The sequence below is a fragment of the Lepisosteus oculatus genome, chromosome 2 (assembly GCF_040954835.1).
Source record: "Lepisosteus oculatus isolate fLepOcu1 chromosome 2, fLepOcu1.hap2, whole genome shotgun sequence".
Taxonomy (NCBI): Eukaryota; Metazoa; Chordata; class Actinopteri; order Semionotiformes; family Lepisosteidae; genus Lepisosteus; species Lepisosteus oculatus.
Window position 1 is genome coordinate 6,591,197 of NC_090697.1, and position 14,808 is coordinate 6,606,004.

Below are 14,808 nucleotides of genomic sequence, written 5' to 3' on the forward strand. Positions count from 1 at the left end.
ACACCATCCGGGCTCGGGAGTTAAAAATTAGGGCTTACAGGACTGGATATTAATAAGCTCTTGTGGTGGAATTTGCATAAAGTTTAACTGAGCAGTTACGGCTAGTAGTTTTGTTTTAAGTGGGGCTGAACGGCCTCTCCGCTAATTCTGACCAGTGAAGAGGGCGTACAGTATCACTATAGTCACTATGAAATATAGACCAGGGGTTATAGCGAATGATATAATGTTAAAACATCGTAAAAACACATACTGTACGTGCTTCTTAAACTATAATGTACTGTAGTCACTTGCATTTACACAGTATGTATGTCTGCATAAGCACTGTACATTAAAAATACGCATCTTTTCTAATGCTTGATTTACAAGCTGCTCTGACAGCCGAGTAAAAAGCTTAATCTGCTCGTTTAACCAGGGTATTTAAATAGTCTGATATACATACGTATATATAATACACTGTCCAAGTAAAAATCCTTGTATTTGTGTAGTGCTGTGCATTCTGACGGATCCCGATGCGTTTTACATACAGGAAGGAGCCCACAGCGCAACGTGCCACGGGAGGGCAGCACCGTCCTGTGATTCAAGGGAGCCATTACCCACTAACAGCCCCCCTGCACAAGATCAGGTGAGCAAGCGAGACAGGAGTTCACCAGTGTCATCAAGAGAGGAGTTAGTTAATCTGTATACAGTTACCAGATAGTTGTTGCTGCAGTTATTATCGTACAGTACTCTAAGGCCGAGCAAAGGGCTAGTAAAGTCCTTAAACCTTAGTGATTTTTGATGTCATAGATTTGATAGACAGTTGAAGGGATTAGAAAACGAATAGGAGTTATGCTGTATCTTGGCCTTTCACAGAAATACAATGTGTAATTTTGGATATTGATTGCTATCAATATTACTTTACATAGGGCTTTGCAAGTTAAAAGCAGTACCAAATCTAACGCTCCAGCTCTCTTTAGCCATTAAAGTGCAACCATTAAAATTATTCAATTTTAAATATAAAGGTTTTTCTAACCCTAACCCAAACTTGGCATTAGACATTACCTCTTTCATCACTACACATGAACACCATGTCCAGTTTGACTCTCAGAGTGGTCTAAAATGGAAACAACAATAGACAATTTAACTGCAAATCACCAACAACAATCAAAAACCAATAAAAATCAACAATTTTTATTCTGTTTACACATTGTAAAATAATTGTTTCTGTAGTTATTGGGTTACATTTACACAGTACTGTATGTCCAAATGTCCAAACGATGAATGTTAAAGTTAGAATTTACTTCAAATCTAGCTGTTTTTTTAAAATGTTTTAGCTATGTTTTATAAAAGAGCACCAAAAATAATAGGACTCTCCATCCTATTTTGAAATGTAATTTTGGATATTGATTGCTCTTAGTATTACACAGGGCCTTTTATAAAATGCCACCCACTTAAATGAATGAAAAGGTTTTCTCATTTTGCCGTTTAATGCATAACTGTTGGTATCAAAGTCAGTGTAAGTATCAGTCAATCAAAGTATATAGATTAAAGGATAAATCAGACTTTAATAGGTATTCCAACCCTAAGCCTAAATCAGCATTAGACCCTAGCCCTTTCAATTCTTCTTTAAAAAATAGTTCTGAACACAAACATCTAAAAAAATATTGAAACTGCAGTTGCAAAACAGTACAGAATGAGAAGACTCTCATCCTTATCAGATGATATTTGCAGTTCTGTTTTCTAAAAACATTTTTCATGTTGTCGATAAAAATAAAAAAATGTGGGGGCACCTCAGACAAAAAAAACTAGCTACAGTAGAAGATGCTCAAGAAAATTGTAGACTGTGCAACCATAAAATGCTACAATGTAATGAGAGTGGAAGTGAGTGTAATGAAGTGAGTGTAATGAATTTTAATGAATTAGAACAAAATGTTTTTTTTGTTTTCATTCCTTCCCCTCCAAATTTAGGTCGGCATAAGTATTCAGCTAAATTAACTTAAATTTCATTAAAACTAGTGTAAAGTTAGTATTTGCTTGTGTATCCCTTACATGCAATGACTGCTACAAGTCTGGGACCCATCAATATCATTTAGACTCTTGATATGTTCCATTGAGCTGTCTCAAGCCTTAACTGAGGCCACTTTCAGCTGTCGCTTGTTTTTGTGGAGTTTCCTGATTTTAGTTTCTTCTTCAATAAGTACAATGCATGCTCAATACCCTTCAAATCAGGAGATTGGTATGGCCAGTTCGGATGTTTCCACTCCTTCTTCCTGATGAACTCCTTGGTTAAGTGTGCGGTATGTTTTAGGGTGAATTTTGGCCCAGTGAGTTTGGAGACATTTTCTTGGACATAGGCAGCCAAGATGATTCTGTACACTTCAAGTATTCATTCTGATGCTGCCATCATCAGTTCCATCACCAATAGAAACCATTGTGCCAGTTCCAGATGTAGCCATGCATGCCCAGGCCACAAAGCTGCAGTGTACAGTACATCCACTGTGCTCCACCGATGAGGTGGTGTGCTTTTCACCTTCAGTTGCCCTCTACACTTTTGCCTTTCCATCACATTGATAAAATGTTATCTTTATCCTGTCTATCCATAAAACTGTTCCACAACTGCTGTGACTTATCTTTGTACTTTCTTGCAAATTCGAATCTTGTAATTATGTTTTTACTGCTGATGAGAGGTATACATCTTGCAGTGCAGCCCTTGTCATTCTTCTGTTCCATTGTTCTGTGTACAGTGATGCTTTTAACCTGCATCCTACAGATTGTCTTTGATGTCTTTTGACTGTTACTACAGGATTTTTCTTCAGTTTCCTTTGTATCACCTCATCTTTGCCGATTGCTGTTTCTTTGTTTTCAAGACATTCCTTATTTGGGATTTTTCTCATCTTCACAATTGCTTGCTTTTCTTGCATAGGCAAGTCTATATTTTCACAGATACTGTAATGCAACAGGGAACAATGAGCAATTAGAAACACTCGTTAGCCATTTGTCCCAATACTAATGCTCATCTGAAATGAAGGGATTTAACGCAACAAATAACATTGTTCTTAAATGCAAATGAATACCCAGAAACAAAAGCTGAAATTCAATACTTTCCCCTCATTAATCTTTTAATCAAAAGTACAAATTTAATAAGTACACCATAAATATTACACATTTCTCTTCACTGCCCCAGTACTTACACTTTTCAGTTTATAACGTTTCTGCACCAATGTCAATTTACAAGGTGTTCAAATTTGTTATTCTAATAATAGTTCAAATAAAATTCCTGCCTATTTAAGAATTATCTGCATTCAATACATAATGAAATCAAAAGTAAATTAAAAAGGGTATTGAAATACCGTGAAACGTGTAACAATAAACATACTGTACTGTATATTCAAGTAGGTTATGGCCAAGAGCTGTAGATGTTTGTCTGTAAAATTAAAATGAGCATTTTCTAAGATATGAAAAAAGCAAATCATTGTGCAGTGATAAACAGAAGCTTTATGTTTAATGTGTCTTGCATACCTTTACATCTTATTGGTACAGGTCTTAAGTGCCTATTTTTCTGAATGATATACTGGAACTGAAGGCAAACCTACTGGACTGTGTGTAACCTACCTTAATGTTTCTAAGTGGTATACAACTGTGATTGTCTACCACATTGTTGTTGTTCCTAAAATGATATACAGTGTAAGCGTGTTACTGTATCAAAGTCCTACCCCTGAAGCTGGTGTGCTGTAGTCGTTGCAGTTATAAATGTTCTGTGATTCAAAGGGAAGTGGAGGCGAATTCCATATGGGTTGTAGTTTCATGTTGATTGCTAGGCCACTGTAATTTTATGTGTTCAGTCTATGTACTGTAGCAGTAATGTTAAATTCCATTAGCTGATTATGCTGCAATGTTTTCTTGTTGAACAATAAAGACCATAGAAAAAATTGGTTTCTTTTTCCCATTCTCATGTTTCTGAAATACTTGGAACTTGGCAAGTATTGGATAAATGGATAAATGAAATATTGAATATAAATTTAGCTCCAAAATATGTCCATTTCATTTTGTGTTTTTTATTTCTTAAATATACTGTATCATCTTGAGGCAGTGCACGTCAGAAGAGCTTCAGCATTATGACCATGCTGTGTCCTGCCCGATGTGTCACCAAGAACTCAAAGCATTCATGGAACTAAAATACACCAGTTGGGGCTTAATTTCCTAGCAGGTACTGTGGAGCTTAAATTGGGCTTGTAAAGAAGGATTGCCGATTCCACAGATGACTAGATAGAGCATTAATCTTAACTGTGACAAGACTGAAGTCATGCTTATTGGTACCCCCCATCAACTTCGTAAAGCCAGTCCTGTAACCCTGTCTGTAGATGGCTCTGTACTTGAGCTTCAATCAAAATTGAAAAACCTTGGGGTTATATTCGATTCTGGCTTAACAGTTGACCCACATGTACAGCATACTGTCAAAACATCTTTTTTTCACCTTAGAAATATCGCAAGACTACGCCCTATGCTATCAATAATTGTGGCTGAAAAGCTGATCAACATATTTGTATTCTCTTGAATTGACTACTGCAATGCTCTACTCCCTGGGGTATCTAAATCTACTCTGAACAAGCTGCAGTATGTCAGTTAAACAGTGAATAAGTGGGCTATTTGGCTACTCTTTAGAATTTGCAGGTTCATAAGCAAGATATATTTTTTTTACAGCAGGTGTGGTGTCCAACAAACTTTAGAGTCTGCTGTATTATGCTAGACTTGCATTTGGTGCACTTTTCGAGGTTAGGGGTTACACCTCTGTGTTTTAGCACTTTCTGGAATTTCTTTTTCGGAGAGCCATCTCGCACAAGAGAAATGCAGACTAAAGAGAAACTCAAAAGTGATGTCTTAGCAAAGCTAAATACAAGTTTGTTCAGTCTTGCTCACCTGGGATTCCATTAGTAGTATAACATCAAAAAGGAATGGAACTATTTTGTACTTTGGCTAAATTATTTTCAGATGTTTGTGAAATGGTTATAATACCACCATAAACGTATCTGTTTTTATTTTTTACAAGTGATTTATAGGGTACAGATATCCTGGTGGTTTACTGTAAAAGTCAACATGTGCACTTCTCTGGCTTTCAAAGCTATCAGCAGAAACAGTTGATGGAAGATCAATGTCTTGCTGAGCTGTAGGGGGTCTGAGAGACATTCTTTAAAAGGAATCTTCTGGTTAACCTGGTTAATTGCCTTCTTGGTAAATCATTAAGAGCCGTCAACAGTTTAGAAACACAAGATAAAAGACAGGTAGATAGATCCAGAGGAAGACATGCAAATAGAGAAGAAGTAGCAGGGACAGACAGAGGAGAAGAAATAGAAACAGAAGATTCTAGCTATTAGAGCTTTGTTTAAGGGAGTTTGCCATCTGTTATTTTAGGAAACTCTAATTTCCCTTAGAAGAAATTCCAAGGCTAAAGACGTTCTCTCCAGGTGAGCGATGCGTTTCTAGAATAAGGAGATAGGGCCCCATTCACTTTGGACCATCTGGATTTGGAAGAAGTGAGAATTCGCTCAAGGTTGTATTCCTCTTTTTTTACTGACCTATTAGGCATTATATAGGATTTCCTATACTGTATTTATAGTTTTTAATACTAGGTTAGCAGTCTGGGGTTTTCTGGTTGGTCAAGATGTAGGCTTCTGAGATGCCTTGTTTGTAAATATTGTTATCTTTTATGTTGTTGTTCTTGGTTTGTATAAATATTTGTTTATCCCAGTTTGCCTCTGATTTATTACTCTTTCACCAGAGCTGTGCCAAGGAAAAAAGACATCAGGTGCCTCTAACTATGCTAACTACTTGGGTGTACTCTATGCATATATTTTGTTATTTGGGGGTTATGATTATTTTAATTATTGATCACCCCACTATAATTTTATGTTTTCTTAATCCCTTATATTTGTAACATTGCAGCGCTTTTGGGTTCAAGTGGGTATGTGCCCTCGCCACTGCCGCCTCAGGTCGGCCCCCCGCTGCTAGGGGCTCGAACCCTGTTACTCAACAGGGAACCAGCCAGCTGAGCTAAAGGGAAATCTCCCATCAGCCCGGCGGCTGAGATCCCTGCTATTCACAGGGAAGGGCGGTGACGTCAACCTGTAATGTCAGCCGTATGCGTTACAGTATAAACATTTTAGTTGTTCTTTAATTAGAGTTCAAAACAACTTCCTCTGGGATTCAAGTGTCATCCTGCAGAGGAAAATAAGACAGCAGTAGTATTATGAGCTCATTCTGATGTTAGTAAAGTTGTTTTTTTAATATCACTTAAAGAACACTACCTTTAGATGCATCACATACAGTACTTTTAGGATATTACAGTAGGTAATCCATTAGACTGTTACAGAAATTGTTTTTTTATTACATTTTGTTTTCCTGGAGAATGACATTTTTTAATGAAAAAAAAATCCATAAAGATGTCCTTAGTCCCATGTCTCCTTTTTAGTAAGTATCAGAACAATAAAATACACAAAGTAATTGTGTGTATGGTCCACATGTGTGATCTCTGTAGTCCAGACATGCCTACAGTAGTTACAGTCCAGGCTATGTAGTCAACCAAATATAATTGTGATTCCTTAAACTGTGACATACAATTTGCAGACCACCAGGAAATTGCATGGATTTTTGGACATTTAAACAACTGACTGTAATGAATAAAGACTGCAGTATGAGCGTTGATGCTGGTGAAAGATTGAACACTGGAGGGTAGCAATAGACAGGCTATTTCCTATCTGAAATTTTCACTCTTTCACCAACACTAGAGGGCAGTATAAGCATAGTGAGCTGAAAATAACTACTTGTAAGTTTCTGCAACACAATAGATAAAAAACTGATAATTGTCTGTAAAAAGCACATTTATTTTCTGCCTTCAGTACTGGTTGTTATAGACAGGCTTAACTGTAATTTGCCTGTAATTGGTTATTAATTACTTTAATATAGAGAATGACCTCTCAATTTGCAACTGTCAAGAAAGAAAAGGTTTTTGAGGTTGTCATTTAAAACTCAATTACATACAATTGGTTTAAGCACTGATGCTGCGGCAGACTAATAAAGAAAATGCTGCATTCACATTTGAATTGTAAATATGAAATTAAAAAGTACAACTTTTATTTATCATTTAATAGAGTTAAATAGTAGTCAAGAAATTAAGAAGTTCCTCATAGATGAAAGGTGAAATAAACAATGCCATTTCCATGAGCCTGAAAGAGGAAAATTGAGCAATTTTATTTTATTTTTTCCATCTGAAACCTAATTTAAACTGCACTTTAAAAATGTATGTTTGCTAAAGTTTTAACTGAACAGGCAATAGTTGGGTCATGTCAGAAGCCTTTTGAAGTTTCTGCTTTAATTTCATCGGTGCAGTACAGTCATTCAGTATACTGTCATGCATTTGCCTTTCCATGAATGAAAGAAATAAGTTATCACTGACTACATTGCTAATCTTAAACTCTCCGCTGGGCTCTTATTAAAGTACTGCTTATTAGTACTATCCATATTGAAAACAAATGCTTTCTAACAGTCTGCATGCTAAGCACATTGCAAGTAATTCCATTGCCAATATTCCATGATGAGATTTCTAGGGAATGTATATGTACTGTTATGCACATAATGTGCTCTGCTTCTGAACCAAGGGTATTCATTAATATATTAAGTGTAATGAGTATATACGATCCTGCAGGTTTATTAAACATGCAGTCAACCTACTTGTTCAGGTGCCGACATCTGTAATTCAGATGTTTTAGCAAATTAACTAATCCATACTTACACCTATAACTATAAAGATGGGTTACTGGGTTTACAAATATTTACTAAAAATAAAATATGTATAATATGCATTTCTTTAAGGATTAACTCTTAAATCTTAACATTTGCCCATATAATATAGGTTCTTAATAGCTGAGTTTATGCGTTGTAACACAATTTAACACAGAATAGAAAGTGGATTAATTTTACCTTAAATTATGTTTGGTAGCTTTTTACATGATTAGATAAAGCTTTTTTTCTGACCTACAAAGAGGACTTTTGTCATCACCTTACTTAGAAAAAAATCCTTTTCATGAGATCAAAAGTAGAAATATGCTACTTAAATTTTAGAAAGGTCCTGCTGAATTCTCTTTCAATAGTACACATTTTAAGAGATCATGTGAGACGTTCATCTACAGTCAGCTCCATAAATGAAGTTTGGATACATAAACACAGTTACAATACATGTGCAAATTAAGGCATATAAGGAATTTTAAATCCTTCTGTTAAAATTGACTAAACCTATTAAAATGAGTGAGAGCAGCAGACATTTTAAAAAAAATAAATCCTACAGAACAATTTCCTTTTGCTCTGTACTGATCCCATTCAGAGGTGTTTTCTGAACAGTAACATTTCAGATGCGACTGAAACCAAAATATATAATTCCCTGGTGTGAAAAACATCAGATACATAGCTGCATTAAAAGGTACAGTAGTTCAATATCAAAACCCAATGATTTGAAGAATTTGTGCTGTTGTATTACATTTACTGTACAGTACTGTATATTCTACATGACATTTTGGTCCCCAGTGTGCCACTTTCCTTACTTTCTTAATGCTCACAAGTTGCAATGCAGTGACACAAGATTAAGCTGTGCTGACCTATGAAGTTTTCACACAGTCACATCTTTTTTTGAGGATCTGCACTCAGAAAATGCGGTGAGTTCAGTTGCCTTTAATGTGTGAGACTGGGTTCACCTGTTAGATCGATTTCCACATCTATTTGCAAAACCTACAAGGAATATATACAGAATAGAGTATACAGTATAACCGTTACAGCATTGTGCATAAAAGCAAAATGTTGTAGGTACATCATTGAAACAAAACATGACAGTTTCCTCTAAATGCAAAGCTAAAACACACATAATATTTTTACACTTACATGTACATCTTAACACTTGTCAAGAAAAGAGCAAACTGTTCATGGCTGCAGAGAAAAAAATACAAGTAATAGGTTTATTCCATGATGAAAAAAAGAAGAAAGAGAACACATCTATACTCCATCCCACATGTGCAGTACATACACATACAGTAGTGTATGTACAGTAGTTCTACCACAAGAACAAAAGTCATACTGGGTAAATTAAGATCTGTTGGCACCCAACCCACAAAAGACCAGTCTCTGACCTTTATAGTCAAAATGCTGGACAAAACCAGAAATTTTGACTAAACTCCCAATCGTACTGGATGTGCATCTAAAATTATCTAAACAGTAAAATATAAAAAATGTATAAGAATATAAATAAGAAAAATAAAATAATAAATTTGTAATTTGATTTCATAAAAACAATATATGAAATAATAAAATATATGAAAATAAAATACAAATCAAATACAGTAAATATCTGAATGCAATTTGGACTGCAACTAAAACAATAGAATACTAAAATTCTGTGACAGTGTGGGTGACATTGTTTTCTATTTTAATAAGATGAAATGACAGCAAAGTCTCCTTTTTTACATTACGTTTTCAGAGGATTAATAAATGAACATGTGAATCAATATTTTATGTATCAATATTCTAGGCTAGTTGTTTTTCAACAACATTGGCCTGGTGTGTATGTAATTATCTATCTGTTGGTATGTTCATCCATCTGTACTGAAGATTTCTATGTTGGCTTTCTGTAATTCCACAACATTCAAACTAGGTCAATTTGAATTATGTCTGGAAAATACAATGAATATTCATTGCCATTTCATTAATGTTCATTATCAGTTCATTAAGGAACTTTACGATCAATTTATTAAGCTTTTGAACGTGAACTACCTCAGAATAATAAAGACATTCTAAAGTGTTTCTGATTTTTTTACAGATTAACTCTTATGCAACCAGTAAATCTAGTATCACAAAGTATCAAAAAAAGTAAACAGTGATATGTTTATAATAAATTAACAATTTGGTGTGATTATCAGTGAGTTGTTAGTTAATATTTTACAATAGTTTCAGAGTACGGGTGGAAACTGAAACGGTGTACTTACAGTAACAGCTAAAAGGAAAAGAAAGATGAACTCAACATTTAAATTATGAATTTCCTATGGAACTGCATCCTTAACAGTAACTATTGGATCACACTGTCATCTTAGTATAATCACGGTAAAAAATAATTTTGAATGGGGCTGCACACTACTGTACAGAGTGTTTTCTGCTACCATTTGAAAATTTGGTGTCAGTACCCCAAGATAGATTGTCTTGTCCTCCTGCTAAATTCCCAGCAAGATGTTAAAATGTCAGAGACTATATCTCTCCTCTTGTTATCCCAATCTCCCAGTTGATAGGGGAAGTCTCAAGTCAACATATCCCCTATGATGGCTGAGGATGTGATACTAACAAGTAAGTGCATGAGACTGTGTCATAGCTAACACAGCTTCACCTGCCGATCTCTGCAGAAATTTCTTCTGGAGATCACCGGCTTCATCATCTGCAATAAATAATAAATGGAGTACTCCCTGAGATGTGTGACTCATGAACTTACACGTAAGAGTGCCATTCTGATGCACAAGGAAGACAACTGCAGTGTTAGCACTCAACAGCATCAGTTAAAAGGAATCACTCGCTTCTCCAGATTGCTTTAACTCTGCTTTATGTTTAATTTATTAGAAAGGGAAAACAAAGGTGCTGAACCATTGTGTGTAAGGAAATCAATATTTCTCATACATAGCAAATCATTTACAGATAAAAAAAGAAATGTAATTTTTCTGGAGGATTCAGCTACTTGTGTTTGTAGAATTGAATTCTGAGCAATTACGGAATAACTTGAAAGCCAGATTTTTTTCTCTTGTTGACCTAGAAGGAAATGGGCTAAAATTAAAATATTGATTATTTTTTTTCAGAGTTGTGTTCTGTGATCTTTTTTCTGACTTATTTGTTATAATTAATATTTTATTGCATATGGTTGCCAAAAATTACACCTTAGAGGGAAGTATTATATAGATAATGACAATTCACTGAAAAGTGAACATATTTTTTATATAGATTAATTTGAATTGCAAAATAAACTGAATCAAATAATTTTGCACATGAAGGTATTGATCTCATCTCTATGGAAAGAAAATGTTAATGAGTCGAATTCTTATTGAGAATTGCAGCCCACATCAAGAGTTATTGTATAAATTGGTCAAAATTAAACAAATCATTCTGTACATTGTATAATATACTGTTAGATGTACTGTATAAGAAAACTTTCTTGTGTCTGCAAACTACTAAAAATATAAGTGGTACTGAATATCTGTTTATATTAATTTAAATGCTGACAATGGTCTGGAAAAATGATTTAATTATAAAAAGTAAATATGTTTTTTGCAGGTGGATAACTTGGACTGCCAAATTTTCTGGCAAAAAAAGCCTTGCTAGACAGATTCTCTCTCTACAGGACAGTGAAATTGTCATGGACAGAGCCTCATTATCCTGCTCAAACTAGCTGACATGGCTCTTGGTTATCTCTGAGAACATGCCCATGCTATTCGCTAGCTGAATAAAATCTTTTTTCTCTTACTTTAAAAAAAATCTGCATTTTTCCACAACATCAATGATAAGCATTGATGCATCATCTGGAAAAAAATAGTCAAACTTTTCTTTTTTCTTTTTTCTTGCCAGCACGACTTTAAATATTTTTAATAATGAATTTAGCGATTTTCACCTGAAGTTAAATCGCTTTAGACTTTCTTTCCAGAAACAAAAATGCATTTTGGGATCATTTGAGTCATGTTTGTCAAAGAAATATGATGTCAAATAAATAACAGAATAAGGTTCATTAGTTCATGTGTAAATTAGGAGACGGTTAACAGATTATTTTCCTGGCTAAGGGTGCATGAAAAATAATAGGAAGAAATGAAACAGCTGGCTACTACTGGTCTGACAAATTGTGAAATTAAAACGATTATTACAGGATCAATGTTATTATTTTGTGCTATGAACACAATATCCCAACTCAAAATATGCGTCATGTTAAAACAGTTTAAAATGTGTTAACTTTTATGCATCAATGCAATATTTAATATAATATTGGTTATGACTTTTCAAATCGGCAACTCCAGAAATGGTACTTCCCTGGCTTATGTTGGATAATAATGGCCTTGTCCTTTCAGACATAGAATCTGTCTGAAACTTTGCTGACAGTGTCCAGTGTCCAATAAGCCTGGATCTGGAGGACCACACACCTGCAGGTGTTCATTCCAGCTGAGCTTAATCACCTACAGTAATTAAAGCCTGACATGATCTAACAAGTTGCTAGATTGGGATATTTTCATTTTTTTTCTACTCAGAAGTGGGATTGTCCTTACTGTATGAAATGCAGTCTAACTTATACTACCTTATGCAGTCTAACTTGACGTCTTCAGTTCCAGTATATCTAGAAACCCTGAAATGTCTGGGAAGAGTGAAGACTTGCACGCACACTACTCCAATATGCCCCCCAGCAGAGGTACTCACTATTTGGCACATTGCAAATGCCTCTGTCTCCTACAGGAAGGTTCCCACTGCTTGAAGGAAGCAGGTGACTTTCACTGGCAAGGCTGTGAGGTCGCAGATACTCAACTCATCCTTGGCTGGTGGATCCCCCCAGCATTGCTGTAGTTTGTTCATTTTTATCCACAGTCAGCTTATGACATGGCCAGGTGAGACTGCACTGTGAGAAAGCACCTTTACTCTGTGAGCCGCTCAGAAGCCCTGCAATTGTTTTCTACATAAAGAAAATACAATTGTTAACTGACAATATTGTACCAAAATGCGATATACAGTATACAGTATATACAGTATTTGACCCATTGATTATCAATCATGCAACACCAATTGATTACTTTTTACAGGTATGGTCATAAGAGATTACAATATACTGTACTTGTAGACAAAGCTGGACTCACATGCTCATTTTACATTTCTTCTTCTATCCTGAAAATGTAGTTAGAGTTTCTACATTCTTGTAAGAACTTAATAAAAGCTACAAATGAGAGGAGATCATTTGGCTCATCTATCCCATTTAGTAGTTTGTAGCTAATTAATCTAAGGATCTCATCTAGCTTTTTCTTGTTTCTTTTTCAGTGCACTGCTTTCAACAACGCACCTGGAGCTTGTTCCATTCTGCTGCAACCCTCTGTGTAAAGAAGTGCCTCCTGTTCTCTGTTTAAATGCACTTCTACAGAGTTTCCAATTGTGTTCTCTAGTTTGTTGGTTCTGAAGAAGTCAGCTGGGTTGACTTTGAGGATTTTGACAGCCAACTCCTTGATTACATTCATTACATTACAGTCTTCTCTATCCAAGACAAAAAGGGCTTCAGTTCCTTCAGCCTATCAGTGAAGGACATTCCTTTAAACCCCAAACTGAGTCTGCTTGCTCATTTCTGGACTGATTTGACAGGATGACACTATTGACAGGATGAAGCTGCGTTAAACTGGATTCTTTCAAGAAACAGCTAGATGAGCTGAAGACCACCCAGGGTTAGTCAACCATATAAGTCCCCAAAGCCTGAGTATATGAGAAACTACTTCCCAGTATAAGTGATTACTGTTAACACAACTGGTCATCATGGAAGACCCCCAAATCTGACTCCAGTCAATTCAGACATCCTTACAAATAACATGAAATGACTCTTGTCACCAGGCAGCATGACTGCAGTTTGAAAATTAACATGGACAGCGGGTTTCCAACAGCACCGGTGCAGCACCGTTCACAACAGTGTCAGTCCTACGTTGCACCTTTGACGACAGCAACAACAAATCATTCTTTTCAATATGTTCATACTCGTCCTCATGCAGCGTGTTGCTTAACACTTTCTGAGTCAGTCAAAGTACCAGTGAGGTAAAATGGGCAGCTACTGTATGCATATCATTGTCAAGTCCCACTTAATAATGTTTCTCCTCTGACAGCTACGGTACAGAATGGGTGGAAGAACATGATGGGGACCCTCACAGTGCCTGCCTGTTACATTGCACTGTGGGACAATGCATAAAAAGAGTTTGATTTAACAACAGAAATAAAACCCTATTACCTGTTACCAGTAGATCTATGTCCCACAGGATTTATGGCAACATCAGTCTCCAGCAGGGGAAGGAAACTAACAGCAGGCTTTCCACTCCTAACAGTGTGGCAATACAACTGCTCAAATGATGAAACAGCTGGAAAGAGTCATACGAACAGCATCCAAGATCATCGGATTCGAACGTCCCTCTGTTGCCTCTGTTTGTGACAGCAGCATCAAACGGAAAGCTAAGAAGGTGTCCACAGACCCTTCCATCCTGCCAGCTCCTTTTATAAACATCTCCGTTTGACGAGAAGGTTTCAAAACATCAAATGTAGCACTGCTCGGTTCTGTAATAGCAGCTGTCTAGAGGCCATTAGGCACATAGATCTTGATTGTTGAAAGAATTTCATGGGAGTGAATAAAATCCTTTTGTGAATAAAATTGACTGAATGTTTAAAAGTGTACTGTGTATGTGGAGTGTTAAAATGTTGTTTCTGTTAGTTTTCTATCTGGGATGCCCTGAGACAAATTCCAATCAACTTTGTTGACACGGCAACAAAGTATTGAATTGATTGGAAAAAAAAAAACTGAATTAAAGTTTAAGATTGTAAATGTTTGGATTTTTTCTTCTTGCTTGCTACAATTACTGTACAACTCAATTTCACAAAGCTACACCTAGAGGCCAAAACCATACTTGAGGTCAGGACCAAATCTAAGAAGAAATGCCAACTTCCTGTCACGGTCATCATCCCTCCTCTAGAGGGCGCTCTGACCTTTTATTATTAGTTTCATTATTACGTGCACCTGTCTCCTGTCACTAAATACAGTAC

The 14,808-nt window shown here is 35.9% G+C and overlaps 1 long non-coding RNA gene across 1 annotated transcript; it reads left to right on the plus strand.

Moving 5' to 3' along the window:
* Positions 1–338: 338 nt before the first annotated feature.
* On the plus strand, positions 339–14,493 carry LOC107078337 (uncharacterized). Its single transcript, XR_001479281.2, has 3 exons — positions 339–622; positions 12,487–12,635; positions 13,060–14,493. It is a non-coding gene; the product is annotated as an uncharacterized lncRNA (long non-coding RNA).
* The last annotated feature ends 315 nt before the right edge of the window (positions 14,494–14,808 follow it).